This window comes from Notolepis coatsorum, assembly GCF_963971535.1.
Source record: "Notolepis coatsorum genome assembly, chromosome: 14".
In the NCBI taxonomy this organism is placed as follows: domain Eukaryota; kingdom Metazoa; phylum Chordata; class Actinopteri; order Aulopiformes; family Paralepididae; genus Notolepis; species Notolepis coatsorum.
In genome coordinates, this window is record NC_140178.1 from 6,976,454 (window position 1) to 6,998,160 (window position 21,707).

Here is a 21,707-nt window from a genome sequence, read left to right on the forward strand (position 1 = left end):
ACTGCTAAACTGTCCTCTATTCATAACTGCTAAACTGTCCTCTATTCATAACTGCTAAACTGTCCTCTATTCATAACTGCTATTTGCTAAACTTCTCCGAAGTTGCCTACTGCAGCTCTAATAATCCAAAACACAGAATAATGCATTGAGTTTTAAAGCATATTCTTGTATAAAAAAAAGAAGTTATTCCAGAAAGCCAGGGCACAAAACGTTGAATAATAAACTGAACCAGCATAACATGCACACAGAGTCAGACATGATGGGGTTGTACAAGAGCACGTGGATGAAAAACATCTCCATACATTAAGCCTACATGTCCCCGTCCTTAACCACCCCTGACCTCTCATCTGCACGACGCCTGTGAGGAGACGGGGAGCGAGAGAGGTCAGAGGTCAGGGGTCTGGACTGGGAGAGAGGTCCTCTAGGTCAGGGGTCTGGACTGGGAGAGAGGCCCTCTAGGTCAGGGGTCTGGACTGGGAGAGAGGTCCTCTAGGTCAGGGGTCTGGACTGGGAGAGAGGTCCTCTCTAAGTCAGGGGTCTGGACTGGGAGAGAGGTCCTCTAGGTCAGGGGTCTGGACTGGGAGAGAGGTCCTCTAGGACAGGGGTCTGGACTGGGAGAGAGGTCCTCTAGGTCAGGGGTCTGGACTGGGAGAGAGGTCCTCTAGGACAGGGGTCTGGACTGGGAGAGAGGTCCTCTAGGACAGGGGTCTGGACTGGGAGAGAGGTTCTCTAGGTCAGGGGTCTGGACTGGGAGAGAGGTCCTCTAGGTCAGGGGTCTGGACTGGGAGAGAGGTCCTCTAGTCTAGGTCAGGGGTCTGGACTGGGAGAGAGGTCCTCTAGGACAGGGGTCTCCAGGGGGTCTTCTTGTTGGGATGGAGGTGATGCACTGAACACAAACTACACCCAGACTGACTGGAGACTCGAGTGAAAGGAATCCTGTTTCTCCGCAAACTAGAAACTTTTTACAAACAGTCTGATGGCGTTGTTCTAAATGACTACTAATTATCCTGTTTATTTTTGTTCCTCTTTATGTGACTCAATACGATCGTATATCAATACATGTTCCCTATAGTTTATCAATACAGGGTCCCTATCCTTTCTCAATACAGGGTCCATATCCTTTCTCAATACAGGGTCCCTATCCTTTCTCAATACAGTCCCTATCCTTTCTCAATACAGCGTCCCTATCGTTGCTCACCTGTCTTGCCGGTGTTCTCGATCTCGTACAGGGCAGAGGTGTTGCCGTAGTTGACGAAGGAGAAGGCAGTGAGGGCAGAGTCCTCGATGGCATTAGCCGACATGATGTCGATGGGAGACTGTCTGGAACCATTGCAATGGTCTGGGGCGATAGTGGGCCAGTGGCTGTCACCTGGATACAAAATATAGTATAGTTTAGTAATACATAGATATTATATGATGGAGTGTTAAAAAAAATGTGTGTCTAAAGTGAATGTTAAAGAGTGAGTGTTTAAAGTGGAACGCGCCAACATTATGGGAAATTATCTTATCGTCTTCTCCAGAGTCAGACAAGAAGATAGAAACCAGTTTTCTCTCTGTGCGTTCAGTAGAAAGATATCCTGCTGAAAGCTAGCCTAGCTTAGCGCAATGAATGGAAACAGAACAGGCAAGCTAGCCTAGCTTAGCACAATGAATGGAAGCAGATACAGACCAGCTAGCCTAGCTTACTGTAGCACAATGAGGTCAAGTGGATACAAACCAGCTAGCCTAGCTTAGCACAATGAATGGAAAAAGAACAGGCCAGCTAGCCTAGCTTACTGTAGCACAATGAATGCAAGTGGATACAAACCAGCTAGCTTAGCTTACTGTAGCACAATGAATGCAAGTGGATACAAACCAGCTAGCCTAGCTTACTGTAGCACAATGAATGCAAGTGGATACAAACCAGCTAGCCTAGCTTAGCACAATGAATGGAAGCAGATACAAACCAGCTAGCCTAGCTTAGCACAATGAATGGAAGCAGATACAAACCAGCTAGCCTAGCCTAGCTTAGCACAATGAATGGAAGGGGATCATCCCTAAATTCCCCTGGTCCTATGTTCCCCGGATCCTATGTTCCCCTTGCTTGATTGATTAATTGATTGAACATTTTATAAATTTTTATTATTTTATTAATTATTAATGTCCGCCTTGTTTCGAACTGGTTAAGCTTAGGCCCTCTTTCGAAGTTGGTTAAGGTTTGGAATCGGGGCTGGTGGTTTAAAATGGTCAAACATTTTCAATCAATCAAGCGGGGAACAGGGGAACATAGGACCCGGGGAACTTAGACATGCTCCCAATGGAAGCAGATACAAACCAGCTAGCCTAGCTTAGCACAATGAATGGAAGCAGATACAAACCAGCTAGCCTAGCTTAGCACAATGAATGGAAGTGGATACAGACCATAAAGTTGCCGTGGTCCTTTAAACAAAGAAAGCAGGTAAAGGTACTTACTGCAGTTTGTCTCATGGTAACACCAGTCTGTGGGGAAGGAGAGGCATCGTCATTACTGTGTTTCTCACTCACTTCAATGTGACATTGTCTTCCAACATGGATGAATGAGTACGAACCGTTAGTAGTTCCATTATTACCTACCTATGTCTTCTGCAGAACCGTGCGCCATGGCGCTGAGGGCACACAACACAAACGCAACAACGAGTGGATTCATCTGGAGGGAAGGAGGCAAAGAGATCACGAGAAGAGGCTGCTTACAAATGGAATCCGGTGAATTATTTACATTTAGTGACTTAGCTGAACACGTTTATCCAAAGAGACTTACATTTAGTCACTTAGCTGAACGTGTTTATCCAAAGAGACTTTTTTTTTTTAATTTTAAATCTTTATTTCGAACATGCAATGAATACAAACAAACAATAACAAAAGCAAAATACAACTCAATCTACATGTTCGAAAAGGAGTAGGAAAATATACACTTATTTAATCCTACCCCTTTTCCACTACTCAAATGAGTGTACTATTTTAAAACATAAAAAAGAAAAAAAATATATATATATGCAAAACAAAAAAACAAAAACTATATATGTAAAACATGAAAGAAATAAAATAAAAATGTAAACACCTGTGAATATCAAGTCCCTTTCTCATCCCTGATTGATTGATTGATTGAAAAGTTTATTAACAGATTGCAGAATGGGTACAGTACAGTACATCTCAATACATACAATTGTTAAGGGGATGCAGACCAGAGAAAGACTTTCGTCTTGTTTACATCAGGGTCCCCCATTTTCAATTCATCATAACATATATGACATACATGACATACAGATAGACAGTACTGCTACATCTATACATTTATGACATATCAGATTTGCAAATACAGTACTGTTTGTGATACAAAAGTGTCCAGAAAAGGAGTGTATATACATTTGGCGTAGAAACTGTACATTGGAGGAGGTTGGTGGGGTGGGGTTGGGTGGGTTGGGTGAGGGCTGTACATTGGAGGTGGGGGGGGGGGTTGGGTAGGGGACACACACACATTTTACACTGTACATTGGAATATTGACAAAGCCTTACTTGGTCATTTACTGTACAACTAGGTTAGGACATTTGTAGGGGCCAGTTTCGAATTGCAGTCTCACGTAGGTGTTTTTTGAGAGTGTTTTTGAAGGTGGGTAGTGATTCACATTCCTTTACAGCTTTAGGCAGGGCGTTCCACATTGATGTGGCATAATTGCGAAACGTGTTTAGTCCCTTGTTTGAGCCGAATCTGGGTTTTACATGATTTGTGGAGCTCCCTCTGGTGTTGTGATCGTGGTATTCACTGACCTTTGGGAAGTATTTTGACATGTACATGGGTACCTTGGTCGCGTAGTGTATCTTGTAGACCAGGCCCATTGCAAGTTGCTGTACTCTGTCGTCTACTCTAAGCCATCCTAGGTTGTCAAAGTGGGCAGGGGTGAGGTGGGTTCTAGGAGTCAGGTCAAGTAGTAGTCTGACTAGCTTGTTTTGAGATGTTTGTAATTTGTTTTTTAGTGCCTTTGAGGTGCTTTGGTACCATGAGGTGCAAGCATAGTCGTAGTACCCTTGAATGAGTGCTCCTGCTAGAGTCTTCAGGGTATTCTTGTTTACCAGAGAGGAGATCCGGTACAAGAATCGCGTTCGTTGGTTGACTTTTTTTTATTACATTGGATGCCATTTTGTCACAGGAAAGATTAGCCTCTAGGATGGAGCCCAGGTAGGTAATTTCATCTTTCCTTGTGATAATATTGTCACCCACTGTAACCGAGAAGCCGTCGGTCTTGCTGAGTTTGTTATTTGAACCGAAGAGAATGGACTCTGTTTTGCCCATGTGTAATGATAGTTTGTTGTCGGCGAGCCATATGCAGATTTTGCCTAGTTCCGAGCTGAGGGCTTTTTCAACCTGTAACTTGTTCTTGTCAGAGACCAGCAGGGCTGAGTCGTCCGCAAACAGGAACAAGTTGCAGTCACAAGCTGACGACATGTCATTTGCATAAATTAGGAATAGTAGCGGTCCTAGTATGCTTCCTTGTGGAACACCACAGCTCACTGTGAGGGGGGGGGGATAGGGTACCGTTTACTTCCACCATCTGTTCCCTCCCCTCCAGGTAGGATTGTATCCAGCTCACTGATAAACTATCAAAACCAATTGCTTTTAGCTTGTCAATCAGAATGTACCTTGTGAACATCATTTCCTTATACATCAGTTTGAATTGTCTCATGTTTGGACATTTCTTTAGCACCACATTTAGACTGTTCCACAGTTTCACTCCACATATCGAGATGCAGTGTCTTCTCATGGTAGTGCGTACATTTAGCACTTTTAAATTGTGTTCTCCCCTCAGATTATAACCCCCCTCCCTATCAAAGAACAATTCTTGAATGTTTCTTGGAAGTGCATGACTTTTTGCTACATACATTAATTGTGCCGTTTTAAATTCCACAAGATCATTTAACTTCAATGTCTTTGACTCCAAAAACAATATGTTAGTGTGATCACGATAACCTGCAATGTGAACTATCCTTATGGCCCTTTTTTGGAGTATAAAAAGTGGTTGTAGTGTAGACTTATAATTGTTTCCCCAGACTTCAGCACAGTAATTTAAATATGGTAAAACTAGTGAACAGTAGAGAATGTAGAGTGATTTTCTATCCAGAATGTGCTTTACTTTACTCATGACTGAAATGCTTTGTGAGAGTTTAGATTGGACATGTTTTATGTTAGGTTTCCAACAGATTTTATGGTCTATTATTACACCTAGGAATTTATTTTCATAAACTCTTTCAATAATCACATCATTTATTTTAACTTGTAGCTGAGTATCCAATCTACAGTTTCCAAACAACATAATTTTAGTTTTGCTCAAGTTCAATGATAATTTGTTTCTATCAAACCATTCCTTCAATTTCTTCATTTCAGATGTGATGACCTCTAAAAGCTGCTGGACATTCTCACCAGAAAAAAAAAGATTAGTGTCATCCGCAAATAAAATACATTTAAATATATTGGATACTTTACATATCTCGTTAATGTACAAGATGAACCGTTTTGGACCCAACACTGACCCCTGGGGGACACCACAAGCAATGTCCAAACATTCAGATTTATAATCTCTCATTGTCACAAATTGTTGTCTTTTATTTAGATAGCTTCGCACCCAGTCCAATACTACCCCCCTGATCCCATATCTCTCCAATTTCCTGATTAATATATCATGATTAATAGTATCAAATGCTTTTTTTAGGTCAATGAATACTCCAGCTACATGTTTTTTTTATCTATGGAATTTGTGATTTTTTCAATGAGTTCTATTAATGCTAGTGATGTTGACCGGTGTGTTCTGAATCCATACTGGCTATCAGTGAGTAAATTATGTTTATCAATGAATTTATCTAATCTGTTGTTGAAGAGTTTTTCTAATATTCTTGAAAACTGAGGAAGTAGAGAAACAGGCCTATAATTTGTGAAGTGGTGTTTATCTCCAGTCTTGAACAGAGGTATGACTTTAGCTATTTTCATTTTATTCAGAAATCGACCAGTTTTGAATGATAAATTGCAGATGTGCGTGAGTGGTTTGAAATGATTTTTTTTACTATTTTCATATCTATTTCATTACTGTCTGTAGATGTCTTGTTTTTACATGTATTAGTCGTTTCTATCATTTCATTTTCATCTACCGCTTCCAGAAACATTGAACTAGGATTTCTTTCAATATAATTGTCTTTTATGTCTTCAGGAGTCACTGGATCTGGGATTTTTCCCGCTAATTCTGGTCCAATATTTACAAAAATGTACTTACATTTATTCATTTAGCTGAATGCTTTTATCCAAAGAGACTTACATGTATTCATTTAGCTGAATGCTTTTATCCAAAGAGACTTACATTTAGTAAGATAAGATAAGATATTCCTTTATTAATCCCCTTGGGGAAATTCCAGCGACACACACATACAGCTCATCGTCTCATTAATAATAATAACAACATCACAATCATTAAATTTTTACAGTAACAACGGCACAGCATAAATTCACACAGACATGTACATTTGTTGACACATGTCATCTACAGAATGCCTGAGACGCCATATGCGATAGTCAGGCTGCATCAACAACTGAGTAGTTAAACAAAGTGTCGTCGCGCCAGGTGGCGGGAGGGAGGGAGGGATGGACGGGCGGGATCGGGAGACAGTCTTAGGATCCACTCCTACAACGCGCATACTGTTGGCAGCCGTCCAGAAAAGTTCTTACGGCGCTAGGCGTACACACGAGAGGGGAGGAGGTCTGGGTGGAGGTTGGGGGTGGGGGGGGGGGGGGGGAGTGCCGAGCCGGATCTGGTGGGGGAGGTGAGATGTTGGGTAAGGGAAATGCCGCATTCCAGTTGTTATCTTGTCTGACTCCCCTTTCGGGGCCACGTGCACAGACCTTGGCATTCCTCAATTCTACACCAGATTCTACACTGTTTGTCAGATGAATGGACAGCGACTCTTTTAACAAGTTCCTTGTGGGTTTTAACAAGTTCCATGTCGGAGACTTCCAGTCTGGCCACATCTGTCAGGCAGCGGTCCACACGGTTATCATCCTTTTGTTCGTCTCTTTTCCCGATTATTCTTGTACAAATCCAGATTGCGATCGCTCCCAAGCCGATCAGTAGGATTGTGATGATGTACATGATGTGATCAACATCCTCAATTCCAAGAGAAACAAGGCATATTGAGCACCATTTATTCCAACCCGATTCAGGTGCGGTCTGCTTCTTTGAAGAGAAAATTCGATCAATTGCTGCAAATGACCAGCTTACTAGTTGATCCATTGTAGTTGAGTAGGGAGCCAAGTCTGTTGAAGAAAGTAGAATCCACACCGACAGGGAGGCAGTTAGGGCCGGCGAGAGGAACGACCTTGAAGGTCTAGGGAGAGGAAAAAGATATGCGACTGGTCTCTGCAAGAGGGAGGGAGTAATTTAGCTGAATGCTTTTATCCAAAGAGACTTACATTTATTCATTTAGCTGAATGCTTTTATCCAAAGAGACTTACATTTAGTCACTTAGCTGAACACGTTTATCCAAAGAGTCAAACAATGTTGAACTTGAGTGCTACAGTGTTGAGTGCATAGTAGCATAGACATAATTACCATGAGAAGTAGTAGTATAAGTATAGAAGCATAGTAGAGGGGTATTATATAATAGTACAATTATGGGTTTTTTACCAGATATGTTTGGAAGAGGTGTGTTTTTAGTTGAAAAATTGGCCGGGTTTCAGCTGTCCTGACTGTGGTGGTTTCAGCTGTCCTGACTGTGGTGGTTTCAGATGTCTGTCCTGACTGTGGTGGTTTCAGCTGTCTGTCCTGACTGTGGTGGTTTCAGCTGTCCTGACTGTGGTGGTTTCAGCTGTCTGTCCTGACTGTGGTGGTTTCAGCTGTCCTGACTGTGATGGTTTCAGCTGTCTGTCCTGACTGTGGTGGTTTCAGCTGTCCTGACTGTGGTGGTTTCAGCTGTCCTGACTGTGGTGGTTTCAGCTGTCCTGACTGTGACGGGAACAAATAATGATGGTTTCAGCTGTCTGTCCTGACTGTGATGGTTTCAGCTGTCCTGACTGTGGTGGTTTCAGCTGTCCTGACTGTGATGGGAACCAATAATTAATCACCAATAATTCAAAGCTCAATTATCCACAAACAACACCAGTACAAGACTGAGAACACAGTGAACACAGCCAAGTAGCATGATTGAAGACAAACAACAACAAAAACAGTCCCTTGTAAGTCATTAAATGTTTCTGTCAAATATTCTTTTGGTAACATTACCTGACCTACAAAAATTGGCTGCAAAAGTTCCTGAAAGTTTCATGTCTTACCTTCTGAGTTGATCTGTTCACACCTGTGTTCTCCTTCTTCTTCTTCTTGGACCTGTGTTCTCCTCCTCCTCCTTTTTATTAGGCCCAGAAAGACACGCCTCTACTGACCTTTTCTCTGTTTGAATATATCTCCTCCCAAAGGGATCAAACACGGGTTCAGGTTGTGTAACACAAATACCTTGTCGGGACTGAAAGGGGTTGAACCATTACTGCATTGTGTAGGTGTAGATTACCCCGCCTACCCCACCCACCCAACCACCTCCAATGTACACCCCCCCCCCTCCACCCCAACTACCCAACCTCCTCCAATATACAGTTTCTTCATCAAATGTATATAGTCTCTTTTTTAGACTCTTTTTGTATTACAAACAGTACTGTATTTGTAAATCTGGTATGTCATAAATGTATAGATGTAGCAGTACTGTCTATCTGTATGTCATGTATGTCTCCTCCCCACCGTATGTATATATTCTCTCCCCACCGTATGTATATTTCTCTCCCACCACCCCCTCCTAATGTACAGTCCCCTACCCATCATATGTATATACTCTGTCAGGATCAATGGGTAACAGTACTGTATATTTGCATATCGTATATGTCACAAATGTAACAGTACTATATACCTGTTATGTCATGTGTCCCTATGCCATAAATGTCATGATGTCATATATGTTGTGTATGTCATAAATGTCACTATGAATTGAAAATGGGGGACCCTGATGTAAACAAGATGAAAGTCTTTCTCTGGTCTGCATCCCCTTAACAATTGTATGTATTGAGCCGTACTGTATTGTACCCATTCTGCAATCTGTTAAATAACGTTTTTATTCATTCATATGTGTTAAGATGAATTGAAAATGGGGGACCCTGATGTAAACAAGACGAAAGTCTTTCTCTGGTCTGCATCCCCTTAACAATTGTATTGAGCTGTACTGTATTGTCCCATTCTGCAATCTGTTAATCCAATTTTCAATCAATCAAAGACCTGCTGTACTCACAGCCTGAATCAAACAAAATAGGCAATCTCACTGACCCTTAGCTGCCAGAGTTGTACCCTTCCTGCTGAATTGTTGTACAGAACTTGTAAGTCACTTTGGACAAACGTGTTCAGCTAAATGACAAAAACAATTGATATTTCCAAATGAGAGGAATGTGTTTTTATCTGGAATCAAACAGAGCCCCCAGGCTGAGGGACAGTTGACTCACCGGTTTGAGCCAAAATGTCGACCATTGTCGACTAACGAGGCAGTAGCCACACCGGAGTCATCTGTTGAGCTGTTGGTCAATAACATGCTTTGTTTCAGTTGGCATCTGGAGAGCAGACTGGTTTTTGACGGAACTAAACTGGCCCAGTACGTTTGTATCTCAATAGGGAGGTGTAGTCTGACGTCACTGGTCGTTCCACCCGTATAGGGAGTTATCAAGAAGATTTGGTCAAGAAACTAATGAAGGAACGGGACAATGCTTTAAAAATTGCCACAAAATCAAAGCTGTCTCACGATAGACAAACATTTGTAATGTTGAGAAACAAAACAACAAGGGAACTGAGAAAAGGAAAAGCAGATTTCTTCATCTCAATTATTGAAAATGACCACGGTAACTCAAAGGTTATGGAGTCAGATCAAGAAATTAACTGGTCAAAACAAAGCTGCAATTAAGCCAATTGAACTGAAGGTCTGTGGCCGCAATAGCCCAAAGCTTCGCAGTTCAAGACAGTACTCCTAATCTGCCATCTACTGTCAATATTAATGAACCAGCAGTCGTACCAAAATCAGTCACTGAGATAGAGGTTGCAAATATAATTACATCCCTCAAATCCTCAAGAGCTAAGGATATATATGGCATGGACACACTCATGCTGAAAGAGATAAACTCCTCTATAGTGAAGTCACTGACCCATATAATCAATATGGGTTTCAATCAAGGGAGTTTTCCTAACCCATGGAAGCCTGCAGTTGTGGTCCCTTTATTTAAAAGTGGTGACCCTCTCATGACATCCAATTACAGACCCATCAGTATTCTACCCATAGTGTCCAAGGTGTTTGAAAAACTGATTGTCAAACAGGTCACTGATCATCTCAATAACAGCTCCTTCCCACTGCACTCAATGCAATTTGGATTCAGGGCTAACCATTCAACAGAAACAGCAACATGCTTCTTTTTAGAGAGAGTTAAGGCTTCAATGGACAGGGGTGGGGTTGTGGGGGCTGTGTTCCTTGACCTAAGGAAAGCTTTCAACACTGTTAACCATACTATTCTACTCCAAAAGCTGGTAAATTTCAACTTCTCCATAGAGTTCCTCAACCTCTACAAATCATACCTTTCATTCCGTTCCCAACTTGTCAACATTGAAAATCATAAATCTACTGCCATCTGTCTGTCAACTGGTGTCCCGCATGGCTCTGTCTTGGGTCCAATCCTGTTCAGCATGTACATTAACGATTTGCCTTCTGTGTGTGGCCAATGTGATGTACTGATGTATGCTGATGATACGGTGATCTTTACACACGGTAAAACCACAGAAGAGGTTGCAACAAAATTGTCTAATGTCATGGTGAATGTCACATCCTGGCTTAAGAACAGCTGTTTACAATTGAATGTCTCTAAGACTGTCTGTATGTTCTTCTCCAAGGGCCAAAGAGAAGTTGCAGAGCAGGATATCTTTATCTCCGGTCAGAAATTACAGTATCAGAATATAAGTATTTAGGATTACCCAAACCTTAGCTTCAAAAATCATATAAAAAAAGTCTGTAATAAGGTAAAGTTCAGCCTATCAAACTTCAGGTACATAAGAAACTTCCTTTCAACCGAGGCAGCAAAGCTATATTTTCATTCAATGGTTCTTTCCCACATCACATACTGTTTGATAACCTGGTCCAATTCACATTCCACCATTCTGAAACCACTTCAATCACTATACAAACAAGCAATAAAAATTCTAGACAAGAAACCATTCAGGTACCATCATTGTCACATTCTAAAAAAATATAATCTACTCAGTTGGGAAAACCTGACTCTATATCAAAACGTCTGTCTAGTTTTTAAAATAAAGTGTGGATTGGCTCCTCCTCCTTTGTCCGGTTTCATCAACCTCAAGTCTGCCTCAACCAGGAACACTAGAGGTGCGGCAAGGGGGGACTGTACAATCCCTTTCTAAAAAAGTGTATTTGGCCAGGCCGTCTTTTCATACAGAGCATCCCACCAATGGAACTCAATACCTCAAACAATTAGAGTGTCCACATCATATCACTCATTCAAGTGCAGGGTTAGGGAATGGCTCATTGAAAACCAGCACTGTCAACACTGAGGTGTCTGTGTGTGTGTGTGTGAGTGTGGATATCATATGGTGCGGCTGTCTATGTCTGGGTCTCTTAATATGTCATGATGTGCTCTGTCCTTGTGTCCATGACTGTATTGTGACCTGTATCCCTATCGTATGTCTATGTGCTTTGGTTGTGTTTTTTGAACAAATAAAGTAAACCTAAACCTAAACCTAAACCTAATCATTGGGGAAATGGATTATCGGCTATTGTAACAATTCTGCCGCATGGAAATTGAAAAGCTTTCCATTTGTGCACAAAATGAGTTCCCTTCTATCACTAACATTATTGTTTAAGCATTTTTGGTTGAAATAAAATGTTGTGATTTTTTTTTATGATTAATTGCGAATATTTTCATGTTGATCTATAGATTGTGGATGAATAAGCACAGAAAGGTACACCATGCAAATGTTTATGCTTTATTTGTTTTAAACGAGACAATTTAGAAATGGGCAATGGGGAAATACATTGCGTTGGACAGAGGGTGGAACACGAAAAACGGCAATGACGTAACCACTACACCTCCCTATGTTGTTTGTCGCCCATCTCGTTAATCTGCATGACAAATAAAGACTTCTTGAAGGGTGTTTTCACATTATAGTCCTTTAAGCTGTAGGAATATTTCGCCTAAAGGTACATGCCTAAGTAAATGGAAGATTGCTCCACTTCTGCAAGGTCAATTTGCATGTTCTTGGTATCTAGGAACATCTAGGGACCTGGGGGTATGTATTTCCAGTGTCAGAAATATTGTGTCTGTTACTAGGCTGAGTAAATTGTAATGAAGAAAAGGAGAATATAAATGATGATTTATGATTTTTGCATCTCTGATCATGTTAAATCTGCAGGGTACGAGAAAATGCTCACTGAGCTCATTCACCACCTTATTGAGATCATGTGTACAAAAAATCTAAGCAAATGAATATAGGGAAGATGATTAAACAGAAGGATTTGTAGATACAGTAATTAATGATAATCGATTTTAATTATGAATTCATATTTGACCTTGAACTTGACCTTGACCTTATTATGGCCAAATCATACATCTATGGATAGGTAAAATGCTCCTCTTTCCAATGGCAGGGTTGAATCAGGATTTAGTCATTTCCTTGTGTTTTTTACGATAATTAGTATTTTCCGATAAATTCTTTTTTTTTAAACATTAATCTCTTAACATCCAAGTGCCCACATGGACGATTCTTTGCCGACCTCTAGTGGCTCGGGTGTGCATTTCTTTTAATACAATATAGATAGAATTAAAGCCCTATTTGTTGCCTGTCGATTGCCCTTTCAGGTGACAAAATCCGTTCAGCGGTTCTCGAGTTACATGCCGATATGTGAGGCGTGCCCCAAAGTACGCAAAAGTACACATTACCACCCCCGACTCCCGGGGCTCTAGCTCCGTCAATCATTTGGCGATCTCGAAAATCTTTGCACAGGGTTGTAGCCAAGGATGTGGCTTTCCAATGATATGGCCCATGGTATGATAATTGGGGATCTAATACGGTCTCTATTGATGGATTTATGATAAAGAAAAGCAGGGTCCCCCTATAGGGGGACCTCAAGGCTTAACAATCTAAACTCAGTCCTTTTGGAGAAGAAATGTACTCATTCCTCTTTGATCCCATTTACACTTGATATAAAATGTGCTGTAAGTGGTATTTGTTTATTAAAATAAGTATCTCTACATTCTGACAGTCATCACTGATATAGAGTAGAGTGGTTGGTCAGAACATGGGTCGCTCTCTGTCCCTCCACTCTGCAGTAAACACAAAATACATTTTCTAGTATCCCTTCCCACTTCATCCAATCAAGATAGAGAACCCTAGATATGTTTTACTTATTTCAAGAAATCTTGCCAAGCCAAATTTGCTGGCAGATTATTTTACTTATTTCAAGCACATAATGCCTGTTTTTATTTCTTATTTTTCTCTCTCTCTGATTGTATGAAGTTTAGGTTTAGGTTTACTTTATTTGATCAAGGGGGACAGCGAACATTAATAAAACATTTTACAAATGTAAATGCACCCAGTTTTAGCCAAAAGGCTAATTTCCATTGGCAGTCCCCCTGCCAGAAGGTACAGGCAAAAATCATGTGAAAAAGGGTTAGCAATAAAAACAGAATAAAATCAAGATAAATAACATTAGAATAAAAACACAACAAAAGCACATAGAACATACGATAGGGATACAGGGCACAATACAGTCATGGACACAAGGACAGAGCACATCATGACATATTAGAAGACCCAGACATAGACAAACGCACCACACACACACACACACACACACACACACACACACACACACACACACACACACACACACACACACACACACACACACACCTACACACACACACACACACACACACGCACACACACACACACACACACACACACACACACACACACACACACACACACACACACACACACACACACACACACACACACACACACACACACACACACACACACACACACACACACACACACACACATCCTCACCTCGATGAAGAAGCCGAGGGCAGCCAGCCCGGTGGGGTCGGCGATGCCCAGCGACGTGTTCCCGCCGTACGACGACTTGAGGTTCACGATGTGCATCTGAGGGGAAGCGATGCGGGGGTTAATGAACATCTGGGGCTCAAAACACTCGTCTGCGCCCACTTCTTTGGACTTCTTTTTCAACGCACCTGCATTTTCTTTCCTATTGTTTCAATGGTTTTATATGTACAGTAAAGTACAGTACAAATTTCATTCAATCAATCACAGCGCAGGTACAGTACGGCTCAATACACACAATTATTAAGGGGATGCAGACCAGAGAAAGACTTTCGTCTTGTTTACATCAGGGTCCCCCATTTTTTATTCATAATGAATTGTAAGTAAGGGTGCAATTAGCACCGTGCAATCCATTCTTTGTGGATCTAGCCCCCAGTCTGATCCCTGGTTGAACCCGTACCTCCATGGCGTAGCGCTTGCCGTTCACCGTGTGCTCGGACACCTTCACCTCAGAGCCGTTGCCCCAGTGCAGGTGGAACTGTAGGCTGTCGTAGGTCTCGGACAGACCCCCCCCGGACACCTGCACGCCACTCCTCAGAGTCACTTTGACTGGAAGACAAACAAACAGAGGGTGGGTTCAGCTACGTACCGCGACGCTACGGGTTCAAATCCCGGCTTATGACCTTTCGTCGAATTGTCATGGTACACAATTCGTTGAACTAAACTGTCCCTCTATTCATAACTATTCATAACTGCTAAACTGCCCTCTATTCATAACTGCTAAACCACCCTCTATTCATAACTGCTAAACTGTCCTCTATTCATAACTGCTAAACTGCCCTCTATTCATAACTGCTAAACTGTCCTCTATTCATAACTGCTAAACTGTCCTCTATTCATAACTGCTATTTGCTAAACTTCTCCGAAGTTGCCTACTGCAGCTCTAATAATCCAAAACACAGAATAATGCATTGAGTTTTAAAGCATATTCTTGTATAAAAAAAAGAAGTTATTCCAGAAAGCCAGGGTACAAAACGTTGAATAATAAACTGAACCAGCATAACATGCACACAGAGTCAGACATGATGGGGTTGTACAAGAGCACGTGGATGAAAAACATCTCCATACATTAGGCCTACATGTCCCCGTCCTTAACCACCCCTGACCTCTCATCTGCACGACGCCTGTGAGGAGACGGGGAGCGAGAGAGGTCAGAGGTCAGGGGTCTGGACTGGGAGAGAGGTCCTCTAGGTCAGGGGTCTGGACTGGGAGAGAGGCCCTCTAGGTCAGGGGTCTGGACTGGGAGAGAGGTCCTCTAGGTCAGGGGTCTGGACTGGGAGAGAGGTCCTCTAGGTCAGGGGTCTGGACTGGGAGAGAGGTCCTCTAGGTCAGGGGTCTGGACTGGGAGAGAGGTCCTCTAGGTCAGGGGTCTGGACTGGGAGAGAGGTCCTCTAGGTCAGGGGTCTGGACTGGGAGAGAGGTCCTCTAGGACAGGGGTCTCCAGGGGGTCTTCTTGTTGGGATGGAGGTGATGCACTGAACACAAACTACACCCAGACTGACTGGAGACTCGAGTGAAAGGAATCCTGTTTCTCCGCAAACTAGAAACTTTTTACAAACAGTCTGATGGCGTTGTTCTAAATGACTACTAATTATCCTGTTTATTTTTGTTCCTCTTTATGTGACTCAATACGATCGTATATCAATACATGTTCCCTATAGTTTATCAATACAGGGTCCCTATCCTTTCTCAATACAGGGTCCATATCCTTTCTCAATACAGGGTCCCTATCCTTTCTCAATACAGGGTCCCTATCCTTTCTCAATACAGGGTCCATATCCTTTCTCAATACAGCGTCCCCATCGTTGCTCACCTGTCTTGCCGGTGTTCTCGATCTCGTACAGGGCAGAGGTGTTGCCGTAGTTGACGAAGGAGAAGGCAGTGAGGGCAGAGTCCTCGATGGCATTAGCCGACATGATGTCGATGGGAGACTGTCTGGAACCATTGCAATGGTCTGGGGCGATAGTGGGCCAGTGGCTGTCACCTGGATACAAAATATAGTATAGTTTAGTAATACATAGATATTATATGATGGAGTGTTAAAAAAAATGTGTGTCTAAAGTGAATGTTAAAGAGTGAGTGTTTAAAGTGGAACGCGCCAACATTATGGGAAATTATCTTATCGTCTTCTCCAGAGTCAGACAAGAAGATAGAAACCAGTTTTCTCTCTGTGCGTTCAGTAGAAAGATATCCTGCTGAAAGCTAGCCTAGCTTAGCGCAATGAATGGAAACAGAACAGGCAAGCTAGCCTAGCTTAGCACAATGAATGGAAGCAGATACAGACCAGCTAGCCTAGCTTACTGTAGCACAATGAAGTCAAGTGGATACAAACCAGCTAGCCTAGCTTAGCACAATGAATGGAAAAAGAACAGGCCAGCTAGCCTAGCTTACTGTAGCACAATGAATGCAAGTGGATACAAACCAGCTAGCTTAGCTTACTGTAGCACAATGAATGCAAGTGGATACAAACCAGCTAGCCTAGCTTACTGTAGCACAATGAATGCAAGTGGATACAAACCAGCTAGCCTAGCTTAGCACAATGAATGGAAGCAGATACAAACCAGCTAGCCTAGCTTAGCACAATGAATGGAAGCAGATACAAACCAGCTAGCCTAGCCTAGCTTAGCACAATGAATGGAAGGGGATCATCCCTAAATTCCCCTGGTCCTATGTTCCCCGGATCCTATGTTCCCCTTGCTTGATTGATTAATTGATTGAACATTTTATAAATTTTTATTATTTTATTAATTATTAATGTCCGCCTTGTTTCGAACTGGTTAAGCTTAGGCCCTCTTTCGAAGTTGGTTAAGGTTTGGAATCGGGGCTGGTGGTTTAAAATGGTCAAACATTTTCAATCAATCAAGCGGGGAACAGGGGAACATAGGACCCGGGGAACTTAGACATGCTCCCAATGGAAGCAGATACAAACCAGCTAGCCTAGCTTAGCACAATGAATGGAAGCAGATACAAACCAGCTAGCCTAGCTTAGCACAATGAATGGAAGTGGATACAGACCATAAAGTTGCCGTGGTCCTTTAAACAAAGAAAGCAGGTAAAGGTACTTACTGCAGTTTGTCTCATGGTAACACCAGTCTGTGGGGAAGGAGAGGCATCGTCATTACTGTGTTTCTCACTCACTTCAATGTGACATTGTCTTCCAACATGGATGAATGAGTACGAACCGTTAGTAGTTCCATTATTACTTACCTATGTCTTCTGCAGAACCGTGCGCCATGGCGCTGAGGGCACACAACACAAACGCAACAACGAGTGGATTCATCTGGAGGGAAGGAGGCAAAGAGATCACGAGAAGAGGCTGCTTACAAATGGAATCCGGTGAATTATTTACATTTAGTGACTTAGCTGAACACGTTTATCCAAAGAGACTTACATTTAGTCACTTAGCTGAACGTGTTTATCCAAAGAGACTTTTTTTTTTTTATTTTAAATCTTTATTTCGAACATGCAATGAATACAAACAAACAATAACAAAAGCAAAATACAACTCAATCTACATGTTCAAAAAGGAGTAGGAAAATATACACTTATTTAATCCTACCCCTTTTCCACTACTCAAATGAGTGTACTATTTTAAAACATAAAAAAGAAAAAAAAAATATATATATGCAAAACAAAAAAACAAAAACTATATATGTAAAACATGAAAGAAATAAAATAAAAATGTAAACACCCGTGAATATCAAGTCCCTTTCTCATCCCTGTACCTTGTGAACATCATTTCCTTATACATCAGTTTGAATTGTCTCATGTTTGGACATTTCTTTAGCACCACATTTAGACTGTTCCACAGTTTCACTCCACATATCGAGATGCAGTGTCTTCTCATGGTAGTGCGTACATTTAGCACTTTTAAATTGTGTTCTCCCCTCAGATTATAACCCCCCTCCCTATCAAAGAACAATTCTTGAATGTTTCTTGGAAGTGCATGACTTTTTGCTACATACATTAATTGTGCCGTTTTAAATTCCACAAGATCATTTAACTTCAATGTCTTTGACTCCAAAAACAATATGTTAGTGTGATCACGATAACCTGCAATGTGAACTATCCTTATGGCCCTTTTTTGGAGTATAAAAAGTGGTTGTAGTGTAGACTTATAATTGTTTCCCCAGACTTCAGCACAGTAATTTAAATATGGTAAAACTAGTGAACAGTAGAGAATGTAGAGTGATTTTCTATCCAGAATGTGCTTTACTTTACTCATGACTGAAATGCTTCGTGAGAGTTTAGATTGGACATGTTTTATGTTAGGTTTCCAACAGATTTTATGGTCTATTATTACACCTAGGAATTTATTTTCATAAACTCTTTCAATAATCACATCATTTATTTTAACTTGTAGCTGAGTATCCAATCTACAGTTTCCAAACAACATAATTTTAGTTTTGCTCAAGTTCAATGATAATTTGTTTCTATCAAACCATTCCTTCAATTTCTTCATTTCAGATGTGATGACCTCTAAAAGCTGCTGGACATTCTCACCAGAAAAAAAAAGATTAGTGTCATCCGCAAATAAAATACATTTAAATATATTGGATACTTTACATATCTCGTTAATGTACAAGATGAACCGTTTTGGACCCAACACTGACCCCTGGGGGACACCACAAGCAATGTCCAAACATTCAGATTTATAATCTCTCATTGTCACAAATTGTTGTCTTTTATTTAGATAGCTTCGCACCCAGTCCAATACTACCCCCCTGATCCCATATCTCTCCAATTTCCTGATTAATATATCATGATTAATAGTATCAAATGCTTTTTTTAGGTCAATGAATACTCCAGCTACATGTTTTTTTTATCTATGGAATTTGTGATTTTTTCAATGAGTTCTATTAATGCTAGTGATGTTGACCGGTGTGTTCTGAATCCATACTGGCTATCAGTGAGTAAATTATGTTTATCAATGAATTTATCTAATCTGTTGTTGAAGAGTTTTTCTAATATTCTTGAAAACTGAGGAAGTAGAGAAACAGGCCTATAATTTGTGAAGTGGTGTTTATCTCCAGTCTTGAACAGAGGTATGACTTTAGCTATTTTCATTTTATTCAGAAATCGACCAGTTTTGAATGATAAATTGCAGATGTGCGTGAGTGGTTTGAAATGATTTTTTTTACTATTTTCATATCTATTTCATTACTGTCTGTAGATGTCTTGTTTTTACATGTATTAGTCGTTTCTATCATTTCATTTTCATCTACCGCTTCCAGAAACATTGAACTAGGATTTCTTTCAATATAATTGTCTTTTATGTCTTCAGGAGTCACTGGATCTGGGATTTTTCCCGCTAATTCTGGTCCAATATTTACAAAAATGTACTTACATTTATTCATTTAGCTGAATGCTTTTATCCAAAGAGACTTACATGTATTCATTTAGCTGAATGCTTTTATCCAAAGAGACTTACATTTAGTAAGATAAGATAAGATATTCCTTTATTAATCCCCTTGGGGAAATTCCAGCGACACACACATACAGCTCATCGTCTCATTAATAATAATAACAACATCACAATCATTACATTTTTACAGTAACAACGGCACAGCATAAATTCACACAGACATGTACATTTGTTGACACATGTCATCTACAGAATGCCTGAGACGCCATATGCGATAGTCAGGCTGCATCAACAACTGAGTAGTTAAACAAAGTGTCGTCGCGCCAGGTGGCGGGAGGGAGGGAGGGATGGACGGGCGGGATCGGGAGACAGTCTTAGGATCCACTCCTACAACGCGCATACTGTTGGCAGCCGTCCAGAAAAGTTCTTACGGCGCTAGGCGTACACACGAGAGGGGAGGAGGTCTGGGTGGAGGTTGGGGGTGGGGGGGGGGGGGGAGTGCCGAGCCAGATCTGGTGGGGGAGGTGAGATGTTGGGTAAGGGAAATGCCGCATTCCAGTTGTTATCTGGGAGCATGTCTAAGTTCCCCGGGTCCTATGTTCCCCTGTTCCCCGCTTGATTGATTGAAAATGTTTGACCATTTTAAACCACCAGCCCCGTATCTTATAACCCACACGGTTATCATCCTTTTGTTCGTCTCTTTTCCCGATTATTCTTGTACAAATCCAGATTGCGATCGCTCCCAAGCCGATCAGTAGGATTGTGATGATGTACATGATGTGATCAACATCCTCAATTCCAAGAGAAACAAGGCATATTGAGCACCATTTATTCCAACCCGATTCAGGTGCGGTCTGCTTCTTTGAAGAGAACATTCGATCAATTGCTGCAAATGACCAGCTTACTAGTTGATCCATTGTAGTTGAGTAGGGAGCCAAGTCTGTTGAAGAAAGTAGAATCCACACCGACAGGGAGGCAGTTAGGGCCGGCGAGAGGAACGACCTTGAAGGTCTAGGGAGAGGAAAAAGATATGCGACTGGTCTCTGCAAGAGGGAGGGAGTAATTTAGCTGAATGCTTTTATCCAAAGAGACTTACATTTATTCATTTAGCTGAATGCTTTTATCCAAAGAGACTTACATTTAGTCACTTAGCTGAACACGTTTATCCAAAGAGTCAAACAATGTTGAACTTGAGTGCTACAGTGTTGAGTGCATAGTAGCATAGACATAATTACCATGAGAAGTAGTAGTATAAGTATAGAAGCATAGTAGAGGGGTATTATATAATAGTACAATTATGGGTTTTTTACCAGATATGTTTGGAAGAGGTGTGTTTTTAGTTGAAAAATTGGCCGGGTTTCAGCTGTCCTGACTGTGGTGGTTTCAGCTGTCCTGACTGTGGTGGTTTCAGATGTCTGTCCTGACTGTGGTGGTTTCAGCTGTCCTGACTGTGGTGGTTTCAGCTGTCTGTCCTGACTGTGGTGGTTTCAGCTGTCTTTCCTGACTGTGGTGGTTTCAGCTGTCTGTCCTGACTGTGATGGTTTCAGCTGTCTGTCCTGACTGTGGTGGTTTCAGCTGTCCTGACTGTGGTGGTTTCAGCTGTCTGTCCTGACTGTGGTGGTTTCAGCTGTCCTGACTGTGATGGTTTCAGCTGTCTGTCCTGACTGTGGTGGTTTCAGCTGTCCTGACTGTGGTGGTTTCAGCTGTCCTGACTGTGGTGGTTTCAGCTGTCCTGACTGTGACGGGAACAAATAATGATGGTTTCAGCTGTCTGTCCTGACTGTGATGGTTTCAGCTGTCCTGACTGTGGTGGTTTCAGCTGTCCTGACTGTGATGGGAACCAATAATTAATCACCAATAATTCAAAGCTCAATTATCCACAAACAACACCAGTACAAGACTGAGAACACAGTGAACACAGCCAAGTAGCATGATTGAAGACAAACAACAACAAAAACAGTCCCTTGTAAGTCATTAAATGTTTCTGTCAAATATTCTTTTGGTAACATTACCTGACCTACAAAAATTGGCTGCAAAAGTTCCTGAAAGTTTCATGTCTTACCTTCTGAGTTGATCTGTTCACACCTGTGTTCTCCTTCTTCTTCTTCTTGGACCTGTGTTCTCCTCCTCCTCCTTTT